We start from the raw sequence: 18024 nt of genomic DNA, 5'->3' as shown, positions 1-18024 counted from the left end.
TAGCAGCTCCCTCAGTTTCACAGCTGTTAACTATCCTTTTCTCTCAGACAGCCACAGTGATTAACAATAATGAAATTGAACTGAGACCAATTTCTGTACTTTGCTTGGAGTATGTTGATTCAATTTTAGATGTGAAGACGAGCTTATAAGCCAGAGAACTTTTGTGGGTTTTTTGTTTTTTTCTTTTTGTCTGACTATGTCACTTGACTAATAAATTATATTGCTTCTTGTTACAAGCCTTGCTTTTCTAGAATCAGATATTTGCAAAAGACGTAATTTACTATAGATAGGTAAATCTGTCCTGTTACAGCAAAATTCCAAAACAAATTGATAGCACAGAGGAATTAGTTCCCAACAGATTGGTAACTGAGAATGTATAAACAAAATCACTGAATACAGTGGATATTTTGACAATAGCAAAATATGACACAGAAAATAAATTAATTCAGTAAAAATAACTTCCACCCAAAGAAACTCTGAAGGCCACTATAAAATGAGTGAACTTCCATAAGTTAAAAAGTCAAAGGTAAATAAAAATCTGAGGGTGGCATTTAGGAAACTTAGAACAATGAGTCAATAAGAAATGCTCTATGTGTTAGGACATTATTTTAAGATAGCTCCAAATTGGAAGAGGTTTAATATGCTCATGGGTACTTCCACCATGCCTAAATTAGATGAATGGATGGATTTTCATGAGTGCTGTGCAAGTACAAACCTTATGACCCCAAGAACTTGGACATTCATTCCAAAATTCCTCATGCATTTAACATAGAAAAACAAAGCTTTAATACTAGAGCCCAGTGCTGTTACAAGCACAGAGCACTGTAATACATCATAATGTAGTGAGCCTTGTAGGTTTTCACAGACTGGTTACTTTCATTCCACTAATCCCCAGCACTTTTCTCCGTACAGGGAATGGCAGCAGGGAAGTGACGCGGGTAAGTATCCACTGGTCCTTCTGGCTTATTATTAAACTGTATCAGCATTCTAATCTTCGACTGAGAAGAACAAAACCAACTACCCAATGTGGCTCATCTGAATTTTACAAAGAACTGCAAATTCCCAAGTATCCAACAAAGACCCATAAAAGCACTTAAGGAATATGAAATCCTAGGATAATGATTGGTTCAATTCATTTAACCACCAACTTCTTTTCTTGCCTGAAATCCACACAAAAATTCTCACATGAAGAAGGGAGACACAGTCATATAAACAGCAGCTGCGCATATGAATTTATATACTGTACCCTCTGTGATGTTCTCTAACTTACATACTGATAGACAATATAAAAAAAACATTGGGAGAATAATTTTGATTAGTAGAATTACCGGCACACAGTGGAGTAAGATAAGAATTATCTGGTTTTCCTACAAGAATTTTGCAGAACGTGGAGAGGACACAGCTTGGAGAATAACAATATTGATGGTAATGCATAGGAAAAGGAGAAGGAAATCACCACTGCTGAAATGGCAACCAAATGTAAAAATGTTGGGGGTGCTGTTAAAGATAAACCCTTTTCTGTACTACATGTACTGAATGCATTTTTTAATAGTTCTTGTAAATTCTGGTTTACTAGTGACTAAGTGACCACTTCAGTTCTATCTTCAGCTAGTGTTGGGACACTTGAATAGTTTTTTCTGCATATGGAAGAGCAGATCGGTGTATGCTGTGGCTACTTTCCTTGATGTACTGCTTCAGGATGCATTATTGTTATCAAAGTCTAAATTACTCCTTCCAAAAACGTGCTATTCTCTCGATATCTAAAAGCACTTGGCTGCAGCTTAAAGAAAACTGACTGTGCAACATACATTTCAGAATTTCTCTATATATGCAAAATAACTTGACAGGTACTTAACACTCATGACAAACTAACTTTCAGAACAAAGAAACATTCCCCTCTTCTAAAAGACCTGACCTAAAACCCATTCTGCATGTCCTGCAGGCATGAGCAACCCAAAGGACAGAGAAAGCTTTCAAAGACACTGCAATCTTTCTCCTTGCTTCATTACCAGCCTTAACAACCCCACCAGCCATTACTGTGACTGTTCGGACAGAAGCTGGGGCTTATTATGCGACAAAACCCTGCAGACAAGACGGGAAAACACTCCAAACTGCATATCATTAAATCAGTGTTCTTGATTTAAAAGCAATCACAGAATGATTGCCTGCCTAGGAACCACTGTGATAGCAAGTATTAGGAAACTTTGAAATTCAGAGAGGAATTCTACTTTTTAACAGCTTAAGGAATTTCTCAGAAAGGCAAACTAACTTTTAACCGAACTATCAGACCAATTCACTGTAATAATGAAAAGTACCTTACGGCAAAGTATTCCATGACAGTTTTCTATAACAAGAACAAAAGATGCATCTTGAGGCAGAAGAAACACAGCAAGGCTTGCCGTGAAACCATAATGACTGCTGTCTGACCCATAGAACTTGTATTAGTTGAACATTTTAGTATGAAAATAGGACACCATTTGGAACAATAATGATTTTATAAGGAATAATCACTGTGGATTTTAAAGAACAGTGCTAAACTGTAGTCTATTTCCATTTTTTTATTGAACATTAAGGACATGCTTGACAGAATTGCCAGAATTTTATCTGCATTGTACGAAGGACAGTTCCCTTTAAGGGTAGAATATTTTAAGAAAATATTCTAAAAATATGTATTTACTCAAACCACATTGTACTATTTTATCGCACGCTTTCAGTTATCTTCCCATTATACTCTGAAGTTAATGATTACTGCAATCCCAATTATCTCAGAAAAAAAATAAATTAAAAGATGAATGACTTTACAAAAACTGCAATATGAAACTACAGTGTATACATAGAACAATTTCAGCAGGTAAGTGGAAGCTCACAATCTAATTGTCCATCACTAGAATTGGAGAATAATGAGGAGTGGCAGAGTTTGCCCATGTTGTCACAAGAGTTAATTACAGGGAAAAAAAAGAAGCATAGTCACTAGAAAGACTTACACAGTATGTCACGAGTATTTCTTTAGCAGTGAAAGCACAGTCTACATTGAGGCACCTTCCCTATTATTTTAACAAATCACATTTATCTAATAGCGAGCAACTTAATTTTCTAAGATTTAGTGCTTCATCTTTTCTTCATTTTGTTTTTATTTGAAAGCAAGAGAAGACAATATTTAATCCTGTTATTTAATATGCACATCCTTCCAATTCACTTTTTGATTTTTACTTCCCCAAGCCCCCTAGTTTTGTTTCAGGAGCTAGGATTATGTGATTTCTTAACCAGCTGGAAATTTTCTAATTGTTTGGCCACTGCCTATCATGCTTACAGTATAGTGTCCTTGAGTTACACATACAGTTAATTTCTCTGTAATATAGGTGAAAACTATTAGCTAAAGCTAAGGAACAACTTCTGTTGTAGAACACATTGGTCAGACAGATGACAAGTAAAAGCAGTGGAAAACAAATTTTAATCTAAATCAGCAGTTAGATTTTGTGAAATGTTCACTACAGAGTTTTTGTTTTTGTAAAAGACTCATGCTCTTGTGCTAGTGCAGGTGTCAGCTGGGGCTGTGTAGATTGTAGATATGCATGTTTCAGGTTCAAGGGCTGGTTTTGCACTGCAGACCTTGCACATTCTGGAAATAATCTTTCAGTACAGAGTAAGAATGAAACAGAGACTGTCGTAAAAAATGCAGTGCTGCCTAATTCACAATTAGGCAATTCCTAATTCCTAATTCCTCCAAATCAGACAAAACAGTCATGCAAACTAGGCATTTTAATATCCCAGGCCATCAAGCCAAACGCTCAGAAGCAGACCCACTTGAAGTACAAATACCGTTGTGGTTTAACCCAAAAAGCACTGGTTTGCTCACTTCCCACCCTCCCCAGTAAGATAAAGGAGAGAACTGTAAACAAAATAGAAAATACAGTTTCTGAAAAAATCTATTTACTAAGGCAGAAGAGGAAAATAGAAAAAAAAAAAAAAAAAAAGCAATTATAGCAAGATATGAGCGCCGTCCAGAAAGTAATGCTTGCTATTTTATTATGTTAAAGCATGGTGTCAGAGACAGATGTTGTACGGCAGAAAATATTTATATATCTATATCTATATATCTATCTATATCTATATCTATATCTATACCTATACCTATATCTATATCTATATCTATATCTATATCTATATCTATATCTATATCTATATCTATATCTATCTGTATCAACTATATCTAACTATATCATCTATATCTATATCTACACCTACCTCTATCTCCATCCACAATGCACCTACCTCTATCTCTATAAACAATGCAACTACTGGGCATCTGACACCCTGCCCACTGACTGATGAACCAAAAGTGATGAACCAAACCAACCAACACCCAGCCAATCCCTGAGCAGCAGTCTTCTTGCTAGCATTGTTCAAATGAAAAGAGATGGATCAGGATTTCTTGAAGTACACTGTCTAACACTAACAGTTCAGCAGCTGGTCTGCCTACCAGTAGGCAGAGTCAGTATCTCATTCTAAGCTGATTTTCTCAGATCTCTCAAGCCCAGGTTTGGAGTAGGTTTAAAATTTGAAGTTCCAAAGATCTAGTAAAATTGCAGAGAAAACAGGAGGACTGCCTCACCAAAAAGGATTTATATTCTTACAAGAGAAAGCACAAAAAGTGAAAATTCAATATTGTGGTTCTCTTAGAGTGAAAAAAAAAAAAAAAAAAAAAAAGAGTAATAAGAAAAGTCATGAAACTGTCATTAAAAGTGTCTATCTTTTTGAGCAACTGTGTAAGCAATTGAGAAACACTGAGGACTTCTTGTATGCTTTTTTGTGACTTCTTAAAAATGTGTCAGTCAGTGCACATCAAATGTCTCCACCATCAGGTACAATCTTTGATTCAGAGCACTCTAGAACAAATGCTTCCAAGCCAAAATGAAGAATAAAATGACCTAGGTAATTCTGTTATTTAAGGTCTTGTCTTCCTGGTGATGTCATGCACTTGGATGGGAGCATAATACAGCAAAAAAAACCCACCTTTGCATCCTAAATACTGAATGTTCTTGTAGTGGTAGCAAGCTCGCACTACACACACATTTTCTTTATAAGCTGTATAGTTAAATACACAAGAAAAGTATACAGGTCTTCAGATTTGGTATTTGTTGCATTCTCATGGCTGTTATGAGATGCCCTGTCACTGCTAAAAACCTTATATAATAGCAATTGCACCAATAGAGAAAAAAAAAGCTTTCCGTCCAAAGATCTTTATGAATTTATAATTGCCTTTGGCCTCATCAGTATGCGCATGTGTGCAATTGTAACTCAGAGATGGTTTTCATCACTTATAATTGAAATGTAGACTTTCCAGAAATACGTGCACGTCACAAGTGCTAATTCATTACTTCTGTTATCATGGATGAATTACTATACCAGAAAAATAAAAAGAAACCTAACACTAACTATATTGTATCTGCTTGTAGACATCATATGCAGCTATATATAGATATATTTTTATAAGTAGGCACAATAATCAAATGTTGACAAATTACTCTTTGGTGTGAAGTGCAAAGTCCAGATCCCAGATAGTATGAAGACGGCAGGTTTTTCTAACTCAGGAAAGACTGTCTTAAATTATCAGAACTGAACGAAATCATGGCCTGATTTAGTTTGGTTTTGTATGTGCCTATAATATAACAATAAAATATTGAGGAACGTATTTCTACTTGAGGCTATGTTTTTTTAATAGATATATATCACTATCAAAAATTGCATTTCTGATATTTGTTCTTCCTTACACGATGATGTTTCTGTTTCTTTGATTCAAGTAGAATTTTCAAAAGATTTTTTGCAAAATGTGCTATTAAATAAACTATTGTCTGCTTTTAAAAGTTATGCCTATATTTCCAGTTCCTTCATCCTCTAATTCTGGCATTTATTATTAAATCCGGAGAACCAATTAAATCATTTAAAGCTCTAATTCCTTCATAGTGTTATTCTTTTCATAGTTATTAGCATGGATAGGTAGTAAAATTGAACTCCTAATGAAGAACTGAACTGAAAAGTAAATGAAAGATCCTTTTATTTCTTGTGCCCTAACCAATTCATTATATGTTGTAACAGTACTTTCAAAAGCAGCCACTTTTGATTGAGCTGTTATATTTCACTGTATTTAGCTGTGGCCCATATCCTCTGTTAAGTGCATGGAATGCTCTGAAGGTAAGTGGGAGATGAATTAACTTCCATTATTATAACTGACTTCCAAAATGAATTCTGAGATTATGAACCTTGCAACAAAAAGTATGAATGATTATAGTGTTTGATTGCATGATTAATCATGTTTTGCTTATATGTAATACTTACATATTTATGTGCTTTTATACGTACATAGCCTGTTATAACAAATTCATCTATTCATTCATCTCAGTCCTACTACTGCACATAATACTCTTCAAAGAAGGCTATGTGAAGTTAAAGCAACTTATTTGTCTGTGTGATATTACAACAGCATTACAAGCATCAGAGTTGTGTTCAGAATGTTCATTCCTATTATCTTCGGATATAATTATATTTTTATTTTAGAACAAAAAATATCATTTTATATGTTCTTTTAAATAGAGTATTAATAAAAATGATATATCTTTAATTTGACTAAAGTTACAAATAATATCAGAAAACCCTTAAAAAATGCAATTACATCAAGTCATATAACGAGAATGAAAATGTACCGCCACAATCATTTCATCCATGATTACAAGTCCAGTCTGATTCCTTGCTTAACAGTAGTAAAAGCTACACACATAACCTCTATTTTCATTCATGCATCAAGCTGAGAGAAAATCAGGACACAATTATGGTGTAGCATGCATGAACCCTTAATCATTATTCATAAGAAGATATTGCTGTTTACCATATCTAGGTTCCCTTTTCTAAGAGACTAAAGGCAAAGAAAAGCAGAAAGCAGATGAAATAAAAACAATAATGAATTACCATAGCTATCCATGTCAGTAAATGTAGACATAGAATCTGAGTGAAAATGAGTATCATTTACATAGGAATCATTATTGAAGAGGGTTTACAGACTGGGAATTGTACCATTCTTTCAGATCAAAACATTTTTCATGCTTTGCAGAGTATCAAATACTGTAGGAAGTCTGAGAAAATACAACATTAAGAACTTTTGTATTCATTTTGCTGTAAAAAAAAAAAAAAAAAAAAAATCATGATGGGAAACCAGAAGTTTTATGTCATCTATCAATGCTGACCACTTCTTTATTTTTAGGACTGAATTTCTCATGAGAGCTGTTGTTTGTGGAAGAAAGCCCCTTTGTACTGAAGATTTCTATAAAGTCCCACAAGACTGGGTTTTGTGAGCCTGTACTTCCAAGACCAGTTGCAATAGTTTTCATTTTACCAAAAAAACTAATTTCAACTTTTCCAAATAAAATTACCTATTTTTCTTCTACAGAATCTAATTTTATATTCCTTTTTTTTTTTTTAATGATGAAAATGCAACACTGCACCTGAATCACTAGAAGACTAACCCAGTTCTGCAAATGGCACTCTGGAAAAGAATACAGAATCATGGAAGCTTTGAATCTTTAAGCTTGGAAAAGATCTTTAAGACCATCCAGTCCAACCATCAACACATCACCAACATTGTATCAGATTTCTCTGAACTAATCACTGTTGTAAACACAGTAATTATAGATGAAATAGAACAACTTCTAGAAAAGCATACTGTGTCCATATAAAAAGTATCTACTAATAGGAGCTGTACTGCAGCCCTTTAAGTCCTTTCAATGCTTAGTTATTTCCACTGTAAAAACCACGTGCTTTTTTCTTTATCTGCAGTTGTTTAGCATCATTTCAGACCTTGGACTTTAATGCATCTTTGCTAGATTGAAGGACTCTCTTTCATAAGTCATCTTTTTCTCATGCAGGTATTTAGAGATGGTAATCAACTACCGTTTATCCTTCAAGATAAATACTTATGGTCTCTTAAGACCGGGAAGGATTTCCAGTCTCTAATAAATCTGCTTACTCTTTCACACACTCTGCAAATTCTCAGAATAACTCCTGAATTACAGCCATCAGAGTTAGGCCTGTAATAGCAGCTACACAATTACATAATATAGATTATGAATCCAATATCTGTGCTCAGTATTTTGGCCATACCTTCACACAAGGGGTGTATTTTAAATTGATTTTTAATTGATGAGAAAGATTCCAGTATCTTTAGATCCGCAGGACCCAGAATGACAGCTCTAATTTCAGGAAAGCAAAACCCCTAGGCTTCACTCCCAAGTAGATCTACTGAAGTACTGAAATGCCCATTGGACTTAAATCCAGGCTACAAAGTTACTTGAACTACTTTCCAACCTCACCTATCCTTGTCCTTGACGCTCCCCAAGTCTGTGTATCAAGTATAAAGTTAATGAGTTTAAATGCTATATTCGCTCCCCCATCATTACTAAGAAGTATGAAATAACACAAACCCAGAAGACAGCATCTCAACAAAGGGTCCTGAATAATGACAATTTTTCTAGCTATGGCTTGAATCCTATCAGGTAGCCAAAATGCAATCCTTTCATATATGCCACAATGATTTTCTTATCACTGTAACACCTTAATCAAAATGTCATCTTGCATCGAGTGAAATGTCTTACAAATGTACATTGTATCAACATAAATGTATAAACTCAAAATTATACTGAGTTAGTCTGACATGAGTTAGTTTCTATAAATTGATGTTTATTGTTGTTAATTATATTCTTTCTTATATTGGTGTTAATTACGTTATTCTTTATGTTTGTATTAATCCATTCCTGTACCAGCTATTGCTTTATTTTGCTTGAGATCAATGCTAGGATGAAAGGCATGTAATTACTTTGGTAAAATAAAGCTTAGCCTGTTTTATTTCTTCTAACTCCACCAAAACTTCCATGAAGACTTACTGCAATGGGCAGCAGTGATCTCTTGTCAAACCTTTAAACAGTTGTTAACAAGTTATCAAAATATATGTTAATCAAGGGAGTTGTGCTGGAGAAGTGACTGGTAACAAGTATTCTCTGTTTTCCACACACAAAAATAATTAAGGGATTACTTGCACTCCAAAAAAATCTATGCTTGGTTTATCACATACATCCTAGCTGTCTGTTTCACACAGAATCCATGCATGCTAGGGGCAGTGATTTTTGAGTTAAGAAAATGTAAAAGATAATGTCAAGAAATTCCAGGGGACATATTTGCAGAAGAGATTTTCTGACTGATGCTGTCATATATAGCTATTTTTCACCTAACATTATAGGTAGATGCTTATGTTTCTCTACAGAGCTATTTGGTATTCTGTAGCACATGCAAGTTTGCATTCTGTTTGCTATTTTATCAGCTAGAATAAAGAAAAGTATTGATCCATGTGCATTCCCAATTACTTGTTTCCAAGATACTTGACAGCTGGAAAAAGGTAATGCAACTTCTGTTTGAGTGTCATTTTAGCTCTTTCTTCGTCAACTCAAGCATTTCTTACTAGATTACTATCAGTCTTTCTTATATTCCTAACAGTGACTGTTCTGTCTCTTCAAATTTCAACAATAACACTTTTAAAATTGTATATTCATACCTTTATTAATTTCCCTGGCTCGTATCTCTGGTATTTATGTAGTATTTTCTCCTTCATATCCCCTAATGCCTTCACTGTGACATGCTGTTAACAAATTAATTTTGTGCTAATAGCTCTCTTTTTTTCCTGTTACTAATAACGTTTTGTTTAGTATACTGCCTTCCCTGATTAGTCAGTTTGCTACTTCCTAGTTCCACTGTGAGGCAGGGAAAAGCCAGCCTAAATCTATTCTAAACCCAACTACTTCTCATCTGTCCCTATTTATGAGTAATATTTTTCATGTCTGTACTCCAAATTCACAAACTTTCACTGGTTTTCATCAGAATAATTTTCTTTTTTTAATTCAATTGGCAATAAACTCACATTTAACATACCAATCATGTTAGCTTAGAATTGTTAAAGACATAAAACCAGAGATTTAGTCCATCTGTTGATATTAATTTCCTTGCTCTCTCTAGCAGACTTCTTTTGCTTATCAATGCATTCTCTTTATGTGATATTCTGCAATTGGAAATATTTAACTTACAGTAGCATAACATGCACTGACTTTTTAAAGCACTCATCTTATACGTTCACACTGTCAGAAAAGTTACCAGTGCCTATCCCTATTGCAAATGAAAAACTAGGGTTGTTTTCCCTGAGTACTTTTCAGCAACACCTTATAATAATTCTCCTTACTCTTGGGCAACAGCCTACAATTCTTTCTGCATCTTCAGTGTATCATCCAGAAAAGGAAGCATGACCATAAACAACCGCAGAGAATAATGTTACTCATAACATTCTGAAGAAAGGGATGAGCAGCGTAAGTGGCTCAAGGACATTAGAGTAATGTTTCATTCACAATTCACAGTTGATTGTAGAGTGAAGAAACTTTACTGGAGGAACATGTCTACATCCATCAATGCCAGAAATTAATTAGTTTTTGGCAAACAAAGGAACCCAGTTCTGTGTAAGGAAGCCAGATTGAACTATGGATTTATATTTTAACTGTGGCAAATTTTGAACAGCAAGAGTAACATCTTTGATTGTTGCTGCATAGATTCTGGTTTTCCTCAATCACAAACACTGATGCAATTACCTAACACTGTATGAGTTCCCGGGGAGGGGGGAAGTGGAATGGCCTGCCATGCTTTGATCCATGAATCACCATGAATTGTCCTTTCAAAGGAATCTGTGGAGAGGGTTGTATGTCAGTTATGTGAACTTAAAAGCACACAAGATGAATTCTAATTGTAACATTGCAAAGTCATTGAAAATTCAGAAACTTGTAGGACAATTAGAGAATGGCTAAATATGGGATAATCCTCTTTTTCTTTTTTTTAACTATTTAAAGACTGTGCTGCTATTGGAGTTGGAACTCCAGTCTGTACCACAGAAATAAATAGTAGAGTGTAATTCAAAGCTGTTTCCCAAATGACTGTAAAGCATTAAATTTTCATGTATAGTCAATTGAAAGGACCAGGTCTGTTTCATTCATGAAAAAAAAGACTCATATATTTGAAAAGCTAAACTGGTGAAACAGAATACTGGAAAAGCCAGAAGTTGATAGCTAGTACTTGTTGTGTACCTCTGGTCACATCACTTGTTTTCTGCATAACAGTCTTTGTTTCTGGTCTTTGCACGACTGGGAATTGTCACCATGCCCTACTTTCATTAAAAAAAAACTAGGTGCAAACTCAAGCACAGGCATGTCTTCTGCAGACTGCAGACTAAAAATTAGTGGTATTGCTTTCAAAAGCATTTCACTCTATAGAAAACTGATGAGGTAGAGGCTTCTAAGTCACTAATATCAAAGAGAAATAGCTTCAAGCTCAAGGAAGGCAGATTTAGATTAAATATAGGGAAAAAATCTTTTACAGTGAGGGTGGTGAAGCACTGGAACAGGTGCCCCATTCCTGGAGACTTCCAAGACAATGCTGGATAAGGCCCTGGGCAACCTGATCTAGCTGTGGGGAGCAGACACCAAAGAGCAGGAAAGTTGGATTAGATGGCCTGTAGAGGTCCCTTCCAACTCTAAAGATTCTATGATTCTATGACTCCATGAATATCATTTCTTTACAGTGTAACTGGATGAACACGAGAGAGGCTCTATGCACAGTACCATCTGGACCAGACCAGCTGCTTGAAGGCCTTACTGGTGTGCAACCTCTCTCAGTGGGGTCATTTGAGACCACTGCTGTTGGGCAATCACAACATACAAGGTCTCCTGTGACTACACGCACACCACAGATTGATCAAGAGGCACTTTAGAGAGTTTTCTTCTAAGCACTAGTTTTATATCTGCACATAGAATCTGTTAGAACTGGTGGTCTAATGACAAGTGTAGAGGCCCTGTATGTTCCACAGTTCACTCAAATTAATCTTCCAAAGAATAAAAACTAGCACCATTTCCATATCTGAGAAACTTAGGAACTCAAAGATTAAGTGTTTAATGAGGCAACAGTGGGACAGTCAAAAAATTTCACTGGCAATGTTAATTTAAGCCTCAAGCAACACTGTTTCTTTTTTACAGCCAACCAGCACTCTCTTTACCCTGTGCTTTGCTTCCACAGACAAATCTGCATATGCATATGCAATATGCAAACTGCATGCACAAAACAGTAAGAAGTTAGAAATAACCAGCTAGGGAAATTTGATTTAGCCCTGCAAGCAGGAAACTTGGGAAATATATACACAGGGTTTCTTTGCAACCTGACCAAATACAGCTACCATATTTGGGTCTGGCTTTGTTCAAGAGCTACTTGAGGAAGAGTCAACTCTGAGATAGAAGCATAAGCAAGTTTTCTGTATTTCTCCCCTGTAATGGAACTATTGTTAGAAACCCTGAGATAGACATGGAAACGAAGTATCTTATGTACATAGGTTGGTCACAGGTTTTAGGAGAACAATTAATAGTCATGATGCTTAGTAGGCATCGATCTGACTGGAAGAGCTGGCTTAAGGAAGAAGACTAGTTCTAGGGTTCAGTCCCTGGAATCTTCTATGAAGGATGCAGTAAAAAAGCATCGTGCCTTGGTCTGCACTGACAGCACCTGTTTGCTGAACACTGAACACCTTGAAAATTCAATGATGAACAATTTATGCAATATTTAAGAGTGGCATTAGATTAGCCCATAGTACATGTTGGCATTGTTTAAATAGGTATTCCAAGAATTTCTGTCAACAACAAATAAAGATTGCAGTGTACTTTTATTTCAATAAAAAGCGTGTTAGAAAATAAGCTGGGGAAGGACCAAGACATTGTGCCTACATTTCTTTTTTTCCCCGTTATTGCTTTTAACAAAGGAAGTAAATTATTGTGTCTGAGAATAGCTTAAAAATGAAAATTGCCTTCTGGAACTGAGTTACTGCAAATCAGTTAGTCTTGCAGTTATAGATGAGTTTTATTATGTCAAGATGCTCCACATGAGACTCAATAATTCAAGCAAACAGTTTGAGTTCTTTGATACCAAGTTAGTTTTCCCTCATGTTTTTTTCTTTATTAGACTACATAATTAAAGCCTTGACTACGAAACATTTTGTGATTAAACAGTAATTTTATGACAGGAATAATGGGAATAAATACACTTGTGCACTGCTTAGGTAAAAGGCAACTGTGCTAAGCAATGGTTTAGCCCCTGTCTGGTTTCTATGGCCCTATCAATCAGTTGCTGATTGAAATCATCCAAGAAAACTTTGGATGACTGTATATATATAAAATATTAATGAGATGCTAATATAAGACGTAGCCTCCTTACGCTCTCAGAAAATGAATAGGAGAGACTGTTAAAACTAAAGTGTGTGGAAGGGGCTGAAGAATTACTTGTGATGCAAGTAGGTTGCTTTTCCATTAATATTCAAGTGTATTTTTAGGACAAAGACAACTATACTGATAAATACCAAACTGAAAATGACAGATCACCTATGAGCACCTTTTGTTTTGTTTTTCCTATGCATAGCTACATTTGGTCGGCACTTCCCTGAGTTTTTAAGAATACATGGGTCACCTGTAAAAATGCATTCAGAACTGAAATTTAGTAAGTAATACTGCATTCTTGGAGCTTTTTAGTTTCAGAGCTTACAGAAAGATAACTCTAAAGAAGAATGTTAAATCTTTAGAATTCTTCGTTGAATTAGTACCATTCATAAGCTGTTTTGATTTAAACTGTTATTTTTGGCAAATGTTGTAAGTGATGATAGGATAATTGCTTTGGCTGTTCTGAAAATAGCACATTTGAATAGCCACAATACTGAAAAAAAAAATGGTAATAATAATAATAATAGAAATAAAAAACAATAATAACAAAACCCCAAACAAAATAAAACCTCTTTTTATTCTGTGAAATTTTTCCAATCAATTTCATTATGAAATTTCTAACCACTTCCTCTCTGCATTTCTTTTTGAATCAACCTTCTATCTAATTTATTTCAGCTGAAGGTACCAATCCTCAGGCTGTCTTCATTTCTGTTTCACTGTTTCCTTCGTATGACTCCTTTTCTACTTTAACCAAAGAGATATATAACTTAACTGAATTTCAAGAGATTTTTTGTTCCCTCTAGCATAATCCCTTTGACTCTGTGAATTAGTTGGAGATTATTATTATAAGAGTTTCCTATACGTTGAATTTCAATGTCAGAAAATGCAATTTTAAATGATCATTAAAAAGGTTTTTGGTGAGTAACCGATAAATAATGCTATCTTCTAAATACTAGCCAAAGTGACCTGTACTCTTGCAAGATAACATACATCTGCATCAGAAACAGCAAATGTAATTAGTTCCCATGAGTACTCAGAAGTATTTTTCTATTCTTGCGGTATTTTTTATACTACTACTCATGAATTATTAATTTTAAGTGGTTTTAATCAAGACCTGGAGGACTTAATGTAGTAAACAGCATTATAAAAACTCTTCTGATAGAATTCTATAGCTATGAAAATACACAAACATGAAAAAAACTCTTAGGACTGAAAAGAATAGGTTTTGGCTAAAGTTGATTTATATGTTGTTACTTGCCATTCCACCCCATTAGTATTACAATAGCAAACTTCAGCAATAACTGGTATTCCTGTTGATATTCACAGCTATATACCTATTCCATCCTTGAAAATCTACACAGATGCACAATAATTCAAATTGAAAAAGAAAACAAGAGGTGGAGGTCAAGTCAGTCGGGATTATTCCTTGCCGTGGAGAGGTTGTCCAGGATCTGAAGCTTTTAATTTGTCTACAATATTTCTAGTATCTACAATAAGACTTGGATGGATATAAACAAGAAGAATTCTAATTCTAAATCTAGATCTGTAGCTCTAAATCAGGTATGTTCTGTTTTCAGTTGTCAATTGTACGTATTTTCCCTTGTCAGACTTTTCTGGAAGAGAACTGCCATTCTTTTTAGCCTGGCCTGCTAAATGAGGCTCTCTCAGTGATTGTCTAGGGTAATTCTTTAAACAAGTTCATATTGAAACCAGTAGAATGTAATGTTAAGAGCAGAAACTTTCCTTTTTGTTCTCTGTGTTGAGTAAGGAGTCTTTCAGTACAGAGTGGTGCACTGTTAATGCAGATTGCCTTGATTTTCCCTGCAGGAGCCTATCAAGTCTCACAATGCCTGAAGCTCTGCCAACACAGAATAACACACTTTTGGCAGTTCCCTTCAGATAGCAGTGAATGACAAAAGTTGAAATGGTAAAACCTTTGTGGTTGTTGCATTTAGGAGGTTGTTTGTTTGTATGTGATAAAACAAGAATCCTCCTTTCTTGATTTTCATCCAAAGTTTTGCTGGACTCAGTGGCCTTTACTGAATTTATCCACTTCTTGATTTAGAAAAAAAGTTCCCCAGGGCATTTTTTTTTCCCTATATTTTATTTGCAGATGATAGAATCATAGAATCATTAAGGTTGGAAAACAACACTAAGATCATCTAGTCCAACCATCAACCGCTCACCACCATGACCACTAAATCATGCCATTTAGTGCGACATCTAACCTTTTCTTGACCACCTCCAGGGATGGTAACTCCACACCTCCATGGGCAGTCTGTTCCAATATTTCACCACTTTTTCTGAGGAGAAAGTTTTCCTAATATCCAGCCTGAACCTCCCCGCGAACCACTTAAATTGATTTCCTCTTGTTCTATCTCTAGTTACATTGGAAAAGAAACTCATCCTGACTGTCAAGGTTTTGTGTTTTGTTGTTTTTCAGTATTCCACATCACAACATCATGTAGTGCACTGAGAGTTAAAGTGTTAATGCTCAATTTCCAAGTACCTATTTGTATGCATCATGGAAGTCACGTATCTGGCCCTTCCGGATGGGGAGGTCTCTTACTGCCTTGCAGTGGGTGCTGGACGGTGCTTTCCTAGCCTTACCAAGCTTTTCAGATTTGACTCAGTCTCAGGAACTCTCCCTCTCACATATTTTATTTGATTAATTAGTCTCAATTTCAATTAGATTGTATTATCTTGTGTTATCTTGCATTCCAGTATCATAGTGGGTAAAATAAGTTTTCCTCCATAGATTGTTGCTGCTGTTGTTTTTTCCTTCCTTGAGCCCAGCTCCCCTCTCCCTATCTCTTTTCCCTTTTCCTTCCCATTTTGTTGGGCTGGGGCCTACTGCCCCCCTGTCACAGGCATAGATTGATCTAGTTAACTCCGTGACACCTTACCACGATCTCCTTTCATTCCTACCATCCTACAATCCTATTGGTATTCGAGCTCAGTGATCAGTACTCAGTATGATCACTTAGCACCAAATGCTATGAAAAAATAAGAAACTTTGCCGTGGGGCTCACAGGTATTTTCTTGACAGCAGAGAATTATTGATATCTGAGTGTCTTGGACTCCCTTCTAGGCTTTCAACAGAACTGTAGTGTTTCCACCAAGCTTATTATATTTTGCCTCTTTCCAAAGCCTTTTCTCAGAGCTGACTTCCTAGTTGTTCTACACAAAGAGGTCCTACATCAGGTCACCAGCTTCTCAGCCCCTCCAAGCCTCCTCATTATTGCGCTACACCTTAGTCATTCAAATATGGCACTGATGCAATGGCATTAGTGCCCAACTACCCACAGCTTTCTGATCTTTTAAGATTGTTTAATTAATTTATTAATGAACTGTGAACAGCAATGAGGCAAAATCACCATATGAGACATTCTTTCTGGCTAATTACTGTTAGAGAAAACTGGAAAATATTCACTTCTTCCTGGACATACAGGGCATTATTATGTTTCTTTTTCTGTGATCTCTTGACACCTGACACACTTGTGGACTGGGCCCACAAATTCCCCAAACACAGAAGAAGGTGAGGGATTTTCCCTGTAGAGCCAAACCTCCGGATTTATTAACTCTAAGGTACAAGCTCTTCCCTGCATGCCTCAGTTCACAGGGTGACCTCACACAGGCAGAGTGAAGACATTTTAAACTTTACTAGCTTTCTTTCTCAAAATGGTTTATTCCAATATACATTTATTTTCACTATTTTGTAATGTTTCAATTCATTCCTTCTTCTTTAATATTTTGGAAGCATGATTTCTTTGGTTGCTCATGTGCTTTGAATAAAAAACTAAGCATTAAACAGAATTCCCCAGCAGCCAAAACTTTTAAAATCTTAGATATTTAACAGAGAGGCAGAAGATGAAACCATAGTGTTGGAAACACTGGAGTATGTCTGTTTATGATTGACATCTTTGGATTACTAGTTTCAGGAAAAAGTGAGAAGAGGTCTAAACATTTCCAGGTGCTTAAGTATTCATTGAATAAAATTATATCAGACTTTAATGATGTTTGGGTGGTTGAATATGTTTGATTAATAGCACTGCCATTTTTCATTATTAATGCTAAGGTTGTCAACTTAGTGAAAATCTGAACTGGAAAATCAAAGCTAGAAATCATCAGAGATCCTGTGATACTAATGCTTGAGGCTGCATTTACATGGAACTGCAGAGGGAGAAAATTTTGCTCTTTCATCAATAAAAACAGTACATGTTTAATTCCACAGACACTGCTATAAAAAGACATTCCAGTTTTGGTTTATCTCTGGTTGATTCTTCCATAACTTTAATTTTTTTTTTTTTATTTTCCTTAAGTATATTTAACTGCTACTAGATGCAAATCTCAAAATTTCTACATTGCAGCAGAACAAAATAATTTTTCTTTCTTCCATTTTATTCCTTCAGCCTCCGATTCTTTAAACCATTTTATATTTTTTTTAGTGAAAAAAAAAAGACATAAATACGCCTACAGAGGAAAATAAGTACATTTTAACTACATATAGTAAAAATGCTGAGGCTGAAAATATGTTTCCCTGTCTTTTTATGAAGTAGATGAACTTTAGTAAAATGTTTTTAGATACTACATTGTGATTGACTGTTACTTTTACATTTGCCTCAGCCTGGTGTAAGTTACTGCACTGGATTCAAGGTTGAGAGAACCCAGTACCTTACTTCCTTTATTTCTC

General features: G+C 35.4%; 1 protein-coding gene across 1 annotated transcript in view; it reads right to left on the bottom strand.

The window, feature by feature from the left end:
- The window catches only part of GABRG3 (gamma-aminobutyric acid type A receptor subunit gamma3), a gene marked incomplete at both ends in the record, with an annotated part of 295475 nt that overhangs the window by 12508 nt on the left and 264943 nt on the right, over positions 1-18024 (bottom strand). The gene's annotated exons all lie outside the window — the stretch shown is intronic.

This window comes from Tetrao urogallus, assembly GCF_951394365.1.
Source record: "Tetrao urogallus genome assembly, chromosome: 1".
NCBI lineage: Eukaryota > Metazoa > Chordata > Aves > Galliformes > Phasianidae > Tetrao > Tetrao urogallus.
Note: the sequence above shows the minus strand (reverse complement) of the source record. Positions and strands in the feature narration are given on the sequence as shown.